Source organism: Mirounga leonina, unplaced genomic scaffold (assembly GCF_011800145.1).
Source record: "Mirounga leonina isolate KUSES-001 unplaced genomic scaffold, KU_Mleo_1.0 Mir_125, whole genome shotgun sequence".
Classification (NCBI taxonomy): domain Eukaryota; kingdom Metazoa; phylum Chordata; class Mammalia; order Carnivora; family Phocidae; genus Mirounga; species Mirounga leonina.
The window spans coordinates 8900752-8920110 of NW_023270305.1; positions in this window are offsets into that span (position 1 = coordinate 8900752).

Consider the following 19359-nt stretch of genomic DNA (forward strand, 5'->3'; position numbering starts at 1 on the left):
AAACAGAGAAGCAAAACCACCTCACCCAAGACTGCAGGCTGAGAAAATGCACATAGGAACAGGATTTCTTTCTGACATGGGGCTTGGCTGTGAATGGCAAAACACAGAAGGGACTACTGGGGAAACAGATTACACAGAAGAATATCCCCTTCAAGATCAGTTAGTCCTCAGAGCACATCCCATTTTAATCTCCTTATATCAGCAGCCCTTAAATCCAGGTTTTTCTCCCTCAGAGAAAATTTTGGGTCAGAGAGTCCTTTCCTGTGAGGGGTTGTCCTGTGCATTGTAGGATGTTTTAGCAGCATCTGTAACCTCGTCTAGGAGATGCCAGTGGGACCCTCTCTCCAATGTGACAATAAAAATTTCCAAACATTTCTAGAGGTGCCATGAGTGGGTACAAGATCTCCCCCATCTGAGAATGACTGGCCTATATGTTCTAAAGGAGGATGTTTCTTTGTTACTTTGTTCAACTATTTCCTGGGCTCAGTTTTTCTTTTCTTTTTTTTTTTCTTCCATCACTGGACGAAGTTTCTAAACCCTGCTTTACATAATTAATTTGTTCATCCATTCAATCACATCTCCTTCTCATTAAAGTGATAGTGGTAACAAGAAGTGACGTTTTGGAAGTGCAAATGAGATAGTGTTTGAGCAAATGGTAGATCAACGGTGTCTTATTTAATTAATTAGCAGCATAATTAGTACATTTACAAAATTATTAATGGAAGCAGTGTAGAGTGCTTAATTGACGCACTGAGTCTGGAGTCAGAAAACCTTTCGCCCGGTCTCTGCCCACACACATGGGCTACCGAAGCTTGCTCTCGCCAGGTGGGTTTAAGGTGCACAGCCACACAGAAATTGTCATTTTATTTTTCCAATTTATGAAGCTAGAAGCACATAGTAAAAACTTTCCACTAGGAAGCTTTCTGCAGAATCGTTTGTCTCTGTCCCAGTAGTAAATGCATCAACCACAGGAGGGGTGATTTGTGTCCGTAATCCCAGAGAGACACATAGATATAAAGAAACAAAGAATCAAGCAGGTAGAAATCGCAAGAGTGATCAATTTGGTTAATCATATGGGAATAACCACAGACATATTTATCAGAAACAGGAAAATAAGAGATGTTTTAGCAAGTGACTGAAAGAAAAATAATTAGAAAAAAAATTTCACGAGGATAAAACTGACTTACTGCATAGAAAAGGCTCTAGCAGTTATTTTTTTAAAAAGGTAGGTGTAAGTAGCATCCCTGAGCAAGTTGCCTAGATGCAAATTCACTTTAGAGGGATTGATTTTAGGCGAAATGGCTTTTGTTAAATTGTTTTCTTAGAAAATTGCACTGATCTGGTGATTCTGGGATTATACCGGCAGTTTTGGAGTAACAAGAAAAACAGTGTTGGTGGATACAGGAAAAGCAAAAAGAGGCAGTGCTAAAGGACAGGTTTCTGCCCAAAGGCTGTATCCTTGCGGGCCTGGCACTTGATGAAATGGAGACATGGCCAACGCTGACCCTCGGTGGAGGTCCCTTTAGCGAGAAGACTTCCCCAACCAGCCTCTCCACCCTGGCCCCCAGCAGCAACTCATCCTACTTTATCCTTCCTCCCAGTACAGACCCCGCCTGGAGTTATGTACATATTTGTTTATTTGCTTATTGTTTGTCTCCTGCACCCCCTTCCTCCCAAGCAACACACACACACACACACATATACATGTATGATACATATATGCATGCACACACACACGCACGCACACAAATGTAAACTCTTTCATCAGTACCGTGTTCTCGAGGGCTTTCCCCTCCTGGTCCTTCAGAGCTCTTAGGCACTGAGTATTATTTATTTGTTGATTGAGCATTAGATGTTCGGTGGGCCCTGATGCCTAATCCTCACAACATCTCCACCAGGCAGGGATCACATCACATCTTCAAGAAACTCACAGAGTAGGGCAGGTCAAATGGATTCACAATAAGTCTCTCTCTCTCTCTCTCTCTCTCTTTTTAACATGAAGAATAAGATGTTCAGAGAGGTATAGAAACACACTTAAGATCAGACAGCTAATAATGAGTTGAGCTGGTATTCAAAGCAAGCAACTAAAATTGTTCTAAAATGCCTTAGTGCTCTAAAGGAGCAAACAGCATCAGGCAAAGAAAGAACTTTTTGTCTGTTCCAAAGTGTCCTTTAACCTCCAGCAGGACCCACTGTGAATTTAGGTTTGTTCCAGGCTTGGGGACAGCAGAGGCATGAAAGTCCTGTGGAAGCTCATCTGGTTCAAGTGACTCACCTGGCGAGGTGGGAGACAACTGCCTAGGGTCCCCAGCTCTGGACTCCTGAACCTGGAGATGATGCTTGAGAAACTCTTTCCAATAGAAATATAAAGTAATTCTACTACCGCCTATTTACACAAAGAGAATGAAAACATGAATTTGAAAATATTTCTGTACCCCTATGTTTATTGCAGCATTACTTACAGTAGCCAAATGATGGAAGCAGCCCAAGTGTCCATTGATAGATGAATAGATAAAGAAGATGTGGTACATATAATGGAATATTATTCAGCCATAAAAAGAGTATCTTGTCATTTGTAACAACGTGGGTGGATCTAGAGGGTATAATGCTAAGTGAAATAAGTCAGTCAGAAAAAGACAAAAATACCATATGATTTCATTCATATGTGGAATTCAAGAAACAAACAAATGAACAAACTTAAAAAAAGAGACAAACAAAAAAACGGACTGCTGGTTGCCAGAGGAGAAATGGGTGGGGGGGTGGGTGATATAGATTAAGGGGATTAAAAGTACACTTACCTTGATGAGCACTGAGTAATCTATTGAATTGTCGAATCACTATATTGTACACCTGAAAAGAATGTAACACTGTATGTTAATTATACTGGTTTTAAAATAAATAAAATTAAAAATATATAATGTGAGCCATAATTAATTTAGAATTTCCTAGTAGCCACATTTTTAAAAATATTTATTTATTTATTTGACAGAGAGAGACACAACGAGAGAGGGAACACAAGCAGGGGGAGTGGGAGAGGGAGAAGCAGGCTTCCCGCAGAGGAGGGAGCCCGATGCGAGGCTCGATCCCAGGACCCTGGGACCATGACCTGAGGCGAAGGCAGACGCTTAACAACTGAGCCACTCAGGCACCCCATAGTAGCCACATTTTAAAAAAAGGAAAAAGAAGCAGGTAAAATTAATTTTTAATAATATATTTTATTTTACCCAGTATATCCAAAATGTTATCATTTCAACATGCCATTAGTATAAAAATTAGTAATGATGTATTTTACATTAACCCTAATGTTAAAATAAACTAAAATTTAAAATTCAGTTCTTCAGGTACTCCAGCCACATTTCAAGTGTTCCTTAGCCACATGGGTAAGGTAATGGACAGCATAGGGCTAGAAACATTTGGTGCTGGTGGCCGTTAGGAGGAGAGGAGCTCCCTCACATGTTTCTGTGTGTAGTATCTCATTAGGGATTTTAAAGGCTCTCCAGCATGGCAGTTCAGGATGGTCAGACTTCTCAGTGTCCCAGGAAACAGGGCAGAACATGCGCGTTGCATGTACTATATTCCATTGTTGTTCACAAACAAAGTTTGATTGGAAAACAGCCATGCTTATTTGTTTACATGTTGCCTATGACTGCTTTTTACTACAATGGCAGAGTTGAGTGGTTGCAATGCAAGACCTCAAATATTTACTATCTGGCCCTTGACAGGAAAAGTTTTCCAACCTCTCCTGTAGAATATCAAAATTTGGGATGGCATGATTGGACTCCCAGTTTTTAAGAGGCAGAATAATGTTAAGATTATGCTACCTTCTCATCTTGGATAGTAAATCAAAGCAACAAAGTAAAAAAAAATCAGACGTATCCCCATCTTCAACAAAAAAGGAAACATCTATAACCTTGAACCACAATCTATGAAGAAATGCGGTGGAGATCAACCAGGAGAAACCAGGAGATGATGCGTGTGTCTTGGATGTCTCAGAGAATGCTGGCAGAGGAGAGTTCTGTAAAGTGGATGGCCCATCCTGAGGGGCAAAATCAACAATTTCTTATTTGGAATGATGGGAGTATCATGAGCAGAGTGATAGCAGGAGTGCTCTTGAACTTGATTTGCCACCAAGGATAGTCAAAGACGACAGCGCTGTATCAGAGACCCCACCATCTGAAAACAGGGTAGAATAGAGGAGGAGAGGAGTAGAGTAGAGGCGACAGATTCTATCCTGACAGCAGCACCTCCCAGTTCCCCAAATTTATTGGAAGACGTAAAAGCTAAAAACTTACACAATTCTTTATTTCTTCACAGGTGTAGTGTATTAGTTTCCTAGAGCTGCCATAAGAAATTTCCATAAACTTGGCAGCCTAAAATGGCAGAAATGTATTTTATCACAGTTTTGGAGGCCAGAAGTTTGAAATCAAGGTGTTGGCAGGGCCACATTCCATCTGAAGTCTCTAGGGAAGAATCCTTCCTTCCCTCTCCCAGCCTCTGGTGGTCCTGCCATTCCTTGGCTTGTCATAACTCCAGTCTCTGCCTTCATCTTCACAAAGCTTTCTTTCCTGGGTCTCTATGTCTGTGCATCTCAAATTTCTCTCTCCTTTCTCTAATTAGGATACTAGTTATTGGATTTAGGGCCCACCCTAAATTCAAGATGATCTCATACCAAGATCTTTAACTTAATTAGATCTACAAAGACCCTATTTCCAAAAAAGGTCACATTTATAGTACCAGGATTTAGGACTAGGTGTGTGTGGCGGGGGACACAATTCAACCCATTACAGAGAGTGTGGTGGTTTTAAAACATGGCCCCAAATTCTTTGAGATTCCTTCCCTTAAGGGGGGGGTCTATGGCTTCTCTGTATGAATCTAGTGACCTACCCATTGAACAATAATTACTGATTACTACCTTCCCCCAGCCCTTGGTAAATGGTTATCCACTTTCCGTCTCTATGAATTTGCCTATTCTAGATACTCTGGCTAATTTCGTTTGACATAATGTCTTCAAGGTTCATTCACATTGTTGTATGCATAGAACTTCATTCTTTTTTATTATTGAACAATATTCCATTGTATGCATTTGCCACATTTTGTTTATTATTTGTTCATCTGTTGATGGACACTCAGGTTATCTTCACTTTTTGGCTATTGTGGATAACACTACTATGAACATTGGCATAAGTATCTGTTTGAGTCCCTGTTTTCAGATGTATACTGTGAGCGGAATTGCTGGTTCAATGTGAAAATTCTTTGTTTAGTTTTGTTGGGGAACCAACAAACTATTTTCCAGAGTGGCTGCACCACTTGACATTTTTATAACCATTCTAGTAGTTGTGAGGTGGCATCTCATTGTGATTTTGATTTGTATTTTTCTAATGACTAGTGGTGTGGAGAATCTTTTTACCTGCTTATTGGCCATTGTAGATCTTCTTCGGAGACATGTCTATCAAATCCTTTGCCCATTTTCTAATTGAGCTCTTTGCCTTTCTGTTGTTAAGTTGTAGGTATTCCTTACATATTATGGATATTAACCTCTTACCAGATGTATGATTTGCAAAGATTTTTTCCCTTTCCGTGGTTGCCTTTTCACTCTGTTGATAGTGTCTTTTGATGCACAAAAGTTTTTAATTTTTTTAAAGATTTTATTTATTCATTTACTTGAGAGAGTGAATGCACATGAGTAGGGGGAGGAGCAGAGGGAGAGGGACAAGCAGACTCTGTGCTGAGAGCAGAGCCCAGCATGGGGCTTGATCTCAGGACCCTGTGATAATGACTTGAGCCAAAACCAGGAGTCAGATGCTTAACCGACTGAGCCACCCAGACACCCCCAAAAGTTTTTAATTTTAATGGAGTCCAGTTTACCTATATTTTTCTTTTGTAGCCTGTGTGAACCACAGCATCAGTCATCTGAGTTGTGTAACTAGTGATGTCTTTCAGCTGAATTGTCCTCAATAGTCCAATATATAAAATGCATAATATCACCAGTACTAGAGTTGATTTTTTCCCTAGCGATAACCTTTTTTTTTTCCATCTCTGACAGGGACAAGAGGTTTGGACAATAAGGTACAGCAGTTGTGTGTGCGTGTGTGTGTGTGCGTGCGCACACTCAGATAAAAGCACTTCACTCTGTGGATGCAGTTGGATTCTCCAAGTGCCCCAGAAATACAGAAAGTCATCCACGACCGTTTTGGATTTCAAATACAATTTTTTTTTGCCATGTCTAGGAACAAAAGCACACTCACAAAGTATGTCCAAGAACCAATGGAAAGATTTTGGGTCCCAGTTCCAGATACTCCTTCTTTCAGAATAGATTTAGTTCATAGAAACTGCTGGTATAATGACTTAATCAGTATAAAAGTTTAAAGGCAAACTTGACAGAAGCTTCATGATTTCACTACATTCATTTCCAAGTGATAGCAATGTGGAAACAGTGGTCTGAAAGAGCAGAATTGGAAAATATTTAAATAAGCCATTAGTCCTGCCAACTCAACACCGGGGCATCTTGACCGCACATTTGGAACTACAAGAAACAAGTCATAAACCTCTGAACTCTGGGAATGATTAAATTACATCTGGCACTAGAAGAGGTGGGGCGGGGTCCTTTGAGCCAGTCCCAGCTGATCCTCAGAGTGTGTTTCTAGCCTCTCTGGGAGGAAGGTAAGTGGAGCCAAGGAGCCTGAGTGGACATTTATCAACAGGAAGGGAAGGACAAAGGTCACAAGAAAGGGCATCAGAAAACGGAAAAGAAGGGGTACAGGGACTAAAATGTTGCCAAGGACAGCTTTGTATGAGGTGGAGTCTGATGGAGAAAGGAGCCACCCCAGCTAAGAATGCATATGGACTTGAGAGACTGGAGCAGGAGAATCCAGAAATTCTGTTCTAGAAATCAGTACTTCTCCAACTTTAATGTACCTTTAAATAACCAGAAGATCTTGTTAACATGGAGATTCTGATGAAGTGGGTCTGGGGTAGGACCGAGGCTCTACATTTCTAACAGCTGCCGGGTGAGGCAATGTTGCTGGACCCCACTTTAGTAGCAACGCTATAAATTGAACATAAGGTAGAAAAAGAATGAAGGAAATGAAGGAAGGATGGAGGGATAAAATCCTAATGGTTACTCTGTGGATCACCCCATGGGATCACTTCCAGAGGAGGTCCTTTAGATTCTTCTGCAACTGAATCTCCTTAGTAGGGTCCATGACAGAATTTTGTCTTGTAAGAATTATAGCTGTTTGCTTCTTTTGAATCTGTGTGACAAAGGGTGATGCAGAGTGTGGAGTGGTCCATTCTCCTCATTTTGTGCAGGGAGACACCGTGACTTCAGGGTAGTGAAACCTTTGAAGCAGAGGCATCAGTTTTTCAGGAAAAGGACTGGAATAGAAGCTGCCACATGCAATCAAGGTGTATAAGGCAGCATACATAAGACTTCTCTGGGAATGCTTAAAAAAACATTGTTTTGGTGAACCAGATAAAAGTTGAGAAGTATGTGGCCCTCCAACCACATGTGTGTTGATGAGAGAGCCACCATTGGGTTGTCGGTCCCAACAGCCCACAGAGAAGAGGGTGCAGCATCCATTTGCCTTTTCCTTCCTTTCCCTGGTCCCACCCCAACCCTGGAGGAGCTACAAGAGGGTGGCTATGAGAGTATCTGAAAGACTCTCTCTTTCTCTCTTTGATCTTATATACTTCTAAAACATGCTTTAACATATATTTCTCTTACTGTGAATCTGCATGTTTATAATTCTTGCCAATTTTTTATTGTGTTTATATTATTGATTTATAAGAGTTCTTTATATATATGTTAATATAATTAGGACTTACTTGTATGTGTGTGTTTAAGGTTTTAGAACATATGCCCTTCAAAGATGCAAATGCATCTTTGGGCATCAGCCCTGTGGGTCACTAGTGTCCCATGAATAATATTGTTGCAGAACAAGCTTGCAAACTGAGTAGTAGGTTGACAACAAATGGAGGTTAAATGGGTACCACCACCAAGTGGCTAATTAAAGGTCTCATGAATATTTATTTAGTGCCTCATGAAAATCTGATGGCTCCCATGCCTCATGAATATTTAGTGCCTACTCGGGCCTTCCATCCATTTCAATCTGTTTTTAGCACACGTGTGTTCTACTTTTTTTTTTTTTCAAAATGTTTCTCACATGATATCTATTTCCATACTTGTTTTCATTTATCCTCATTTATTTGTTTCTCTAATGTTTTGATTGTAGAATTGAATATTCTTTTTAAAAAATCACAAACATTTATTACTTTCCCCGAGGTAGTCTACAAAAACTGGAGAGGTAATAAAGGAGGCATACAAGGCACAGTTAAAAATCTCCTCTCATAAACTTGAGTATCTCTCCTAATCTTGACTAGGTTTGGGTCCCAGAGAACATGGCATGGGAAACCAGCCACATTCGTTCCCATCAAGGCTGTATGAAGTCCACATGCCCAAGGGTAAGGAGAGCTTGCATGTTCTGACAGCAAGATGGGGGTTCCTTGGAGGTCATTGTGGGGCCATGGAAAGTGTGATGGTTGTGAATGGCGGATCCTTACCCCACACACCTGCACTCTTGAGGTGGTACAGGGGTGGATGGTGGCATCCATGCTCTTATGTGTTAATTCCATACAAAGCAAAAACTGAGATCAAAACTGGAAACATAAACAAATCCCATTTTCCAACACTTGTGACATCGCATATAATTAATGGACAAAAGTGAAAACTTAAATTACCCTCATAAAATGAAAATAGTTATTGAAATAAACTTTATTCCTCCCATTTATAGGAATCATTAGGCTTTTATTTTACATGGAAAAGGAGGATCAAAGGCATTAAAGGCCCATTATTTAAAGTCAAAACAATGTTTTATTGGGTTTTCATGAATTAAAGTAGATCAAGTTCTTTTCAAAGTTCAGAAACAAAAGTGAATAAATTTAGGAAGAGGATGTGGCATGGAAGGGAAGAAAGGTAAAATACTAGAAGTTCTATACTTAAAATAATAGTTCTTTGCCCCTCCTCCAATTCTTGTGTTTGATAGAAAAACAGATAAATCGTTTTCATTATCTAAGCATATTCTAATGTTCTGTTAGCTAAATGGAAATCTTATTATAGTCCCTGGTGGAATAATTTAAGCTAGTATTCTTTATGTGGCTCTGCATATAAATATCTAACTTCAGAGTTTTAACCAAGATCCAAATCAAACAAAATTCGTTAATTTCATCTTTCAGTAAGACATTGTTCAACTAACACACAGGTGTACTCTTTGGAAAGAAGCCAGTTAGAAAATACTTGAAATTGACTACAGAGAAATTGCTAGAATTTACTAAAGACCATAGGTTACAGTTTTAATTACTTAAAGAGCAATTTATTCAAATAGCCAGGAGGGGTTTTAATCTCAGCTGAAAATGTTTGGGTAGGTTCCATTTTAGTTTTACCTTATTCTAGAATCTAAATCTTGTGGGTTTTTTCCTCCCCAAAGTACCATATTGCTTTTTGGGTCATGCCAATAAATACAAAGTTCTTATTAGTTGAAATATGGGCAAACAAGAAATACTCACTCACTGTCTAGATACTCTCGATTCACATGTCTAAAGTACTTAGGATGAATGATACCCATGCCCCTTTGTTCTGTAAATAGAGCTGAAAATCTCCAAAGATTAGATTTTCTTGTAGCGCTTCCAGTAATAATACTTGATTATACAAGGAATTGATGTAATAATAGTTTCAGATAATAATAATGCTTAGCTCTTAAGCATTTGTCATCTTCAAAGTGTTTTAACCATTTAATCCTCAGAAAACCCCTGTGAGGTGAGGAAGTCAGCAAGCAGTACAGTATTCTCACTTCATAGTCTCAAACTCAAACCACTGAAGTGTGTTTGCTTCCTTCTCTATCACTTGGATCCACCTGGGGTGGATGAATTGTGAAAAATGTGCTATGGTGAACCCTGTGAATTGTGTAAGACTGATGAATCACAGACCTGTACCCCTGAAACAAATATTACATTATATGTTAATGAAAATAATAATAAAAAAATGTTTCCTTCACCATTTCATTTTGTCTCCCATAAACTATAAAGCTGGCAGAAGTCTGCTGTTTTTGTTTTTATTATGATTGTTATTTTTTACATTGTAAGCATTAGCTCAATTATCTTAATGTTACAAAAATATCTGGTGAATACCTTCTATAGAGCAAGTGAGACACAACTCTAAGCCCTCTGTCTTACTAGATTTGGAAACATTCTTATTAGGGAAAGTCCCTTTGCTTGAAAGTAGTCTAGAAATAAGAGGAACTTTGAAGACTTAAAATCATTTAAACCTCATCCAGATAAAAGAGTTTGGAATTTTAAACAAAATTATCCAGAGTTAAGAGGAAAACACTTAGATATTTTTAATAAAATTGTGTGATTACTTGATTTTTTAACATCATTTTGAAAAAGGATCATAGAATGCAATCATTGCTTCTAAAACCCGCTACTCTTCACTCTGAGTTTAAATTTCTACTTGAGGTCTGATTTAGAGAATTTCAAGGAATAGTTACTGTATCAATCAAGATTAGGGTAAGTTATACTGGGATAACAAATTAACTGCAGCACCCCAGGGGCTTAACACAACAAGGGTTTACCCCTCATGCAGCCTCTCCATTGTGAGTCAGCCAAAGGATTGGGTAGGAGAGGGGGCTCTGCTAATGGATGCTAATGGATGCTCCACCATCTTGTTGCTACACCTATGTGGAACACACCTCATTTGCCAAAGCAGAGGAAGAGAGAAGCATAGAGAAATCACATTTGCTCTTCAATGATTGGATCTGAAAGTGACAAGTCTCATTTCTGACCAGAATCCATTGACCAGATAGGCTAGAAGGAGAGCAAACAAACTGTATGGTGAGCATTATTGCCTCTGCTACAGTTACTGTGTGATCTTTATAGTATTTTATGCATATGTAATATTTTATATAGACATGTAATATATATCATAATTCATACATAAAGCACATTATATAACACAGTATTTCATATATAATAATGTACATTACATGTATATTCATCTTATTTTACTTCTATTTGCTATGAAAAACTGAATGAAAAGTAAAAATGTGTACTTCCCTTCTAATTTCCATTCCATTTCAGAGGAGCAATTCTATTGAGAAAACCACTTGCTCCAGTAGAAAATACAAAGAACGTGAAGAAGTGATTCTAATGTCTGTGTTGGGAAACACTTTGCCTTTGTCATTGTAAGCCTATTGAATGAAGAGCTTGTCATGTAAGTTCTTTACACATTCAACCAAAACCCACATTGCACACTACACCTCTGAAATAATGTTGACCATGGAGTTTAAATGACAGCGATGCTTGAGCACAAAGGGTAACATGGTATGTGTAACCATTCACCACGTCCAGTGGAGAAAGAAGCCAGGATTTGTTAATACTCTGTCTGCAGCATGCCATTCACCAGCTCAGAGTCCCATATGAATGGGATGGTGGGCTAAAAAAAATAACCTAAACGTTATTTAATGGTGGTAGGGGCTGGGAGTAGCGGGATCTATTTTCTGGCCATTTGAAGGTTGGTAAAACCACTGAAAGGAAGCATGGCTGAACATCTCTAGATGTTAACTGGGCTTTGCCTGATTTTTAAGTTCACTCTAATTTTTGAGGTGTCTTGGATATATTGCTCCAGGAAATGTAATTAAATGCAAGAAATCCAGATGGATCAGTAGAATGACCACATTTGGTAAGGGCTTACTGTATGCCAGGCATATTACTAGGTGTTTATAACATTATCTTATCTAACGTAGACCCCACAATGACTACTTGAGGTAGATAATAAATCAATTTTACTGATGAAGAGATTAAGATCCAGGCAATTTAAATAAACTTGCCCGAAGTCTTAAGGCTGTAAGTTGCAGAAATATGACATGAATCCACACACATTTGTGAGCTGATTAGATGGGGATCTGGTCTGATATGCTGGGGTCTGATTAGACTTGATTCCATCCTTATCCTTTCTCAGTGTCACTGCTCTTCTGCAAGTAGACATGCTCAAGGAAGCCGGGATGACCCTCCTTGATCATGGCCTGTGAAAACAGGCTTAGCTCTCAGAGAAGCCAGAAAAAAACCCAAGTTAGAGGCTAGCTATTCTCTGACAACATATCTCTTGTGCATTAGTCACTTCTTTATTCTTAGGATCTTCATATAATTTCTCGTCAGTTTTAATCCCTTGCTGGTATTTTTTCGTTCTGTTTGCCTCTCATTCCTTCTGATCTTACACTTCATGCCTTCCATGAAGAAGCTATTCCTCTCATTCCTAAATCTGTTTTTCCTTTAAGAGACTAGTTTCTATTCCTTTCTGGTATGTCACAATAAGGTGCAGCTACTCCCAGCAGAGGGCTAGTTTTTTCTCCAACTCTCCCAGCTTTGTCCATTCCCCTTCTCACCACATTAGCTTGGAGCATCCAGAGACCAGTAACTTCTCTGAAAACAGTGTTCTCTGGCCCCTGGATTCTGCCTGGATTTTCCCTCTAGGAAAGAAGAACAAAAATTGAGCGCAGTGGGCGAGGATCTATCTGTGGCCCAGTGGGGACTGATTTTTTTACCATGTTCATTTTTGCAGGCTTCCTTGTTCCAGCCCACCCCTAAGCACATCCAGTGGGAACACACATCCCGCAAGATAACTGGGGAATGCATGCTGTCCCAGGAGCCATCTGTGGGAACATGCAAGAGAGAAGTCAGACTGAAGTAAAGCTAGAGGACCATATGCTTTAGAACCAGGACATCCTGGGTTGGAGTCTTGGCTCCAGGGACACTTACCACAGCCTTCAGAAAGCCCAACTTGAAAGTAGTCTCCAAGCGTTCTCTGGCATCTTGCTAGGACATCAAAGGAGTTTTGCATGCAGGAAGTTTGGGAAGTCTTTGAACCTGGTAGTCAAGGCCCGATCTTGTTCTGAGCTACCTGCCCACCACTCCACCACTACACACCCTTGGCTCTCTGCCTATCAGAGATCTGCAACTCATTCCCAGTGTGAAAACCATCTCTAAGGGGCACTCAGAGTTAAATCTCTTTTGGAGTCTGGTGTTTTAAGCAGGTGTACGTGAGAAATCCAATAAATGTATTTTATTGAATGAATGCCTGTTTCTCACAGGGAATTATTTCACCAAGAGGGACTTTCAGTGTAGGAAGCCTTGACAGGGCCTCCAAGAGCAAGTGGGTAAGGAAAGGGAGCAGGAATGTCCATGCTTACTCAACTCCAGAGCTTCAGCCAAGGTGTATTGGATTGCTGGGGAGCCCCAGGGATGATGCCATGATTCCCTGAAAAACTCTAGAATGGTGTGTTTATGCTCCTTTCCCAGGGGCTTATTCCTGCAGCTGAACACAGACCATGATGGTGGTTCTTGCTCCCTTGGCACTGACGTCTGCCATCTGAAGAATCAGGGCAACTGAGAGTCAGACCCGGCCTCCAGCCCAACCCTTGCCCCCGTGCCCTCCCTCTGTGCAGACCCCTTACGTTTTGGGTTTTCTGTCCCTCAGAATCCTGAGAAAGGCCTGAGATTTGAGATGTGTTCAGACAGTGAGAAGCAGAGGTTAGGATCCCATGGCTGCAGGTCTGAAGAGCTTTAATTAGAGGCTTCTCCAGACCACCCTCCTGCCGGCCTAAGGCCCTGCTGTCTGCATCCCAGAAGGGTCCTCACCACTGTGGGTGGCAAACCACAGCAGGATGCCTGAAGGTAGTCAAGTGGGCCTGAGGAGTCCCTCAGACCTCAGCTGGTTTTAATCCCATAAAACTGAAACTTAATATACGAGGCAGGCAAGATAAAAAAAAATGCTTTTGTGCCACATTGGTGTTCCACATTGGCCTCCAAATCCCATTGGGCGGAATTCAACTACAATAATGATGATGATGGTAACAGTACCATCAGCAATCACAACAACCACATGATGAGAAAAGAGAAAAGCAGGAACCCAAGGGGGGATCCTGACACTGGTCTGGCCCTGTCTGGTGCATGTTGCCCTGGCCGATTAGACAGGAAGCCCAAGTAATAGGGCCCAGTAACTGCAGGTCCTCCCAGTCCCAGCCACTCTGCTGGAGGGACTGCCAACCTGGAGTCATCCCCAAGCCTGTGTTTGCTCTCCAAAGCCGAGCCTGGGGGTCTGGTCAGAATTCTGTTGGCTTCTGCGCAGCTGTGGTGGCCTGACACCCTGACCTATGGGCCAAGGAGCACTTGTCCAGGTGTCCTCCTGAAGACACTTCAGCAGCTGGAGTCAGGATGAGAGCAAGTGACCAAGAGTAGATAGAAGACTCACCACCTTTTCTTACTTGATAAACTGGGTACGAAAACTAGGGGACCTTTCACATATCTCTAGGTGAGCACCTTCTCCAGCCCTACCACAGCTGTCTTGCTCTTTCCACCACGCCACACGTGGGCTGTCTCACTGCGGCCCCGGGGGGTTTGACTTTGCTCTGACCTCCCGTCTTCCACTCTGACTCTGCAGGAGGATCCAGTCCTCTTCCTTTCCAAGGCCAGTCATTCTGCTCTGCCCTTGACTTCATTTCCCTCATCTGTCCTTCTTTTAGACCATCGAGTCTTCTGTCCTGTATTGTTAGCAGTCATTCCTCTGGGCCTATGAACACTCAAGTCACTCCCGTCTTTTTTTTTTTTTTAATTTTTTATTCTTATGTTAATCCCCATACATTACATCATTAGTTTTAGATGAAGTGTTCCATGATTCATTGTTTGTGCATAACACCCAGCGCTCCACGCAGAATGTGCCCTCCTCAATACGCACCACCAGGCTAACCCATCCTCCCACCCCCCTCCCCTCTAGAACCCTCAGTTTGTTTTTCAGAGTCCATCGTCTCTCATGGTTCGTCTACCCCTCCGGTTTCCCCCGCTTCATTCTTCCCCTCCCGCTACCTTCTTCTTCTTCTTTTTTTTTTTCTTAACATATTTTGCATTATTTGTTTCAGAGGTACAGATCTGAGATTCAACAGTCTTGCACAATTCACAGCGCTTACCAGAGCACATACCCTCCCCAGTGTCTATCACCCAGTCACCCCATCCCTCCCACCCCACCCCCCACTCCAGCAACCCTCACTTTGTTTCCTGCAATTAAGAATTCCTCATATCAGTGAGATCATATGATACATATCTTTCTCTGTTTGACTTATTTCACTCAACATAATACCCTCCAGTTCCATCCACGTCGTTGCAAATGGCAAGATCTCATTCCGTTTGATGGCTGCATAATATTCCATTGTATATATATATACGACATCTTCTTTATCCATTCATCTGTCGATGGACATCTTGGCTCTTTCCACAGTTTGGCTATTGTGGACATTGCTGCTATAAACATCGGGGTGCATGTACCCCTTCGGATCCCTACTTTTGTATCTTTGGGGTAAATACCCAGTAGTGTAATTGCTGGATCATATGGTAGCTCTATTTTCAACTTTTTGAGGAACCTCCATACAGTTTTCCAGAGTGGCTGCACCAGCTTGCATTCCCACCAACAGTGTAGGAGGGTTCCCCTTTCTCCGCATCCCCGCCAACATCTGTCATTTCCTGACTTGTTAATTTTAGCCATTCTGACTGGTGTGAGGTGGTATCTCATTGAGGTTTTGATTTGGATTTCCCTGATGCCGAGCGATATTGAGCACTTTTTCATGTGTCTGTTGGCCATTTGGATGTCTTCTTTGGAAAAATGTCTGTTCATGTCTTCTGCCCATTTCTTGATTGGATTCTTTGTTCTTTGGGTGTTGAGTTTGATGAGTTCTTTATAGATTTTGGATACTAGCCCTTTATCTGATATGTCATTTGCAAATATCTTCTCCCATTCTGTCAGTTGTCTTTTGGTTTTGTTGACTGTTTCCTTTGCTTTGCAAAAGCTTTTTATCTTGATGAAGTCCCAATAGTTCATTTTTGCTCTTGCTTCCCTTGCCTTTGGCGATGTTTCTAGGAAGAAGTTGCTTTGGCTGAGGTCAAAGAGGTTGCTGCCTGTGTTCTCCTTTAGGATTTGGATGGACTCCTGTCTCACATTGAGGTCTTTCAACCATTTGGAGTCTATTTTTGTGTGTGGTGTAAGGAAATGGTCCAGTTTCATTCTTCTGCATGTGGCTATCCAATTTTCCCAACACCATTTGTTGAAGAGACTGTCTTTGTTCCATTGGACATTCTTTCCTGCTTTGTCAAAGATGAGTTGACCATAGAGTTGAGGGTTCATTTCTGGGCTCTCTATTCTGTTCCATTGATCTATGTGTCTGTTTTTGTGCCAGTACCATGCTGTCTTGATGATGACAGCTTTGTAATAGAGCTGGAAGTCCGGGATTGTGATGCCGCCGGCTTTGCTTTTCTTTTTCAACATTCCTCTGGCTATGTGGGGTCTTTTCTGGTTCCATACAAATTTTAGGATTATTTGTTCCATTTCTTTGAAAAAAGTGGATGGTATTTTGATGGGGATTGCATTGAATGTGTAGATTGCTCTAGGTAGCATTGACATCTTCACCATATTTGTTCTTCCAATCCATGAGCATGGAACGTTTTTCCATTTCTTTGTGTCTTCCTCAATTTCTTTCATGAGTATTTTATAGTTTTCTGAGTACAGATCCTTTGTCTCTTTGGTTAGATTTATTCCTAGGTATCTTATGGTTCTGGGTGCAATTGTAAATGGGATCGACTCCTTAATTTCTCTTTCTTCTGTCTTGTTGTTGGTGTATAGGAATGCCCCTGACTTCTGTGCATTGATTTTATATCCTGCCACTTTACTGAATTCCTGTATGAGTTCTAGCAGTTTTGGGGTGGAGTCTTTTGGGTTTTCCACGTAAAGTATCATATCATCTGCAAAGAGTGAGAGTTTGACTTCTTCTTTGCCAATTTAGATGCCTTTGATTTCTTTTTGTTGTCTGATTGCTGTGGCTAGGACTTCCAATACTATGTTGAATAGCAGTGGTGATAGTGGACATCCCTGCCGCATTCCTGACCTTAGGGAGAAAGCTCTCAGTTTTTCCCCATTGAGAATGATATTCGCTGTAGGTTTTTCATAGATGGCTTTTATGATATTGAGGTATGTACCCTCGATCCCTATACTCTGAAGAGTTTTTGATCAAGAAAGGATGCTGTACTTTGTCAAAAGCTTTTTCTGCATCTATTGAGAGGATCATATGATTCTTGTTCTTTCTTTTGTTAATGTATTGTATCACACTGATTGATTTGTGGATGTTGAACCAACCTTGCAGCCCAGGGATAAATCCCACTTGGTCATGGTGAATAATCCTTTTAATGTACTGTTGGATCCTATTGGCTAGTATTTTGGTGAGAATTTTTGCATCCATGTTCATCAGGGATATTGGTCTGTAATTCTTTTTGATGGGGTCTTTGTCTGGTTTTGTGATCAAGGTAATGCTGGCCTCATAAAATGAGTTTGGAAGTTTTCCTTCCGTTCTATTTTTTGGAACAGTTTCAGAAGAATAGGTATTAATTCTTCTTGAAATGTTTGGTAGAATTCCCCTGGGAAGCCATCTGGCCCTGGGCTTTTGTTTTTTGGGAGATTTTTGATGACTGCTTCAATTTCCTTAGTGGTTATAGGTCTGTTCAGGTTTTCTATTTCATCCTGGTTCAGTTTTGGTAGTTGATACATCTCTAGGAATGCCTCCATTTCTTCCAGGTTATCTAATTTGCTGGCATAGAGTTGCTCATAATATGTTCTTATAATTGTTTGTATTTCTTTGGTGTTGGTTGTGATCTCTCCTCTTTCATTCATGATTTTGTTGATTTGGGTCATTTCTCTTCTCTTTTTGATAAGTCTGGCCAGGGGTTTATCAATCTTGTTAATTCTTTCAAAGAACCAGCTCCTAGTTTCGTTGATCTGTTCTACTGTTCTTTTAGTTTCTATTTCATTGATTTCTGCTCTGATCTTTATGATTTCTCTTCTCCTGCTGGGTTTAGGCTTTATTTGCTGTTCTTTCTCCAGCTCCTTTAGGTGTAGGGTTAGGTTGTGTACTTGAGACCTTTCTTGTTTCTTGAGAAAGGCTTGTATTGCTATATACTTTCCTCTTAGGACTGCCTTTGCTGCATCCCAAAGATTTTGAATAGTTGTGTTTTCATTTTCATTGGTTTCCACGTATTTTTTTAATTCTTCTTTAATTTCCTGGTTGACCCATTCATTCTTCAGTAGGATGCTCTTTAGCCTCCATGTATTTGAGTTCTTTCCGACTTTCCTCTTGTGATTGAGTTCTAGTTTCAAAGCATTGTGGTCTGAAAATAGGCAGGGAATGATCCCAATCTTTTGGTACTGGTTGAGACCTGATTTATGACCTAGGATGTGATCTATTCTGGAGAATGTTCCATGGGCACTAGAGAAGAATGTGTATTCCGTTGCTTTGGGGTGGAATGTTCTGAATATGTCTGTGAAGTCCATTTGGTCCAGTGTGTCATTTAAAGTCTTTATTTCCTTGTTGATCTTTTGCTTAGACGATCTGTCCATTTCAGTGAGGGGGGTGTTAAAGTCCCCCACTATTATTGTATTGTTGTCGATGTGTTTCTTTGCTTTTGTTATTAATTGCCTTATATAATTGGCTGCTCCCATGTTAGGGGCATAGATATTTACAATTGTTAGATCTTCTTGTTGGATAGATCCTTTAAGTAGGATATAATGTCCTTCCTCATCTCTTATTACAATCTTTGGTTTAAAATCTAATTTGTCTGATATAAGGATTGCCACCCAGCTTTCTTTTGGTGTTCATTAGCATGGTAAATGGTTTTCCACCCCCTCACTTTCAATCTGGGGGTGTCTTTGGTTCTAAAATGAGTCTCTTGCAGACAGCATATCGACGGATCTTGTTTTTTAATCCAGTCTGATAGCCTGTGTCTTTTGATTGGGGCATTTAGCCCATTTACATTCAGGGTAACTATTGAAAGATAGGAATTTAGTGCCATTGTATTGCCTGTAAGGTGACTGTTATCGTATATTGTCTGTGTTCCTTTCTGGTCTATGTTGCTATTAGGCTCTCTCTTTGCTTATAGGACCCCTTTCAAGATTTCCTGTAGGGCTGGTTTTGTGTTTGCAAATTCCTTTAGTTTTTGTTTGTCCTGGAAGCTTTTTATCTCTCCTTCTATTTTCAATACAGCCTAGCTGGATAGAGTATTCTTGGCTGCATATTTTTCTCATTTAGTGCTCTGAATATATCCTGCCAGTCCTTTCTGGCCTGCCAGGTCTCTGTGGATAGGTCTGTTGCCAATCTAATGTTTCTACCCTTGTAGGTTACACATCTCTTCTCCCGAGCTGCCTTCAGGATTTTCTCTTTGTCTCTGAGACTCGTAAGTTTTACTATTAGATGTTGGGGTGTTGACCTATTTTTATTGATT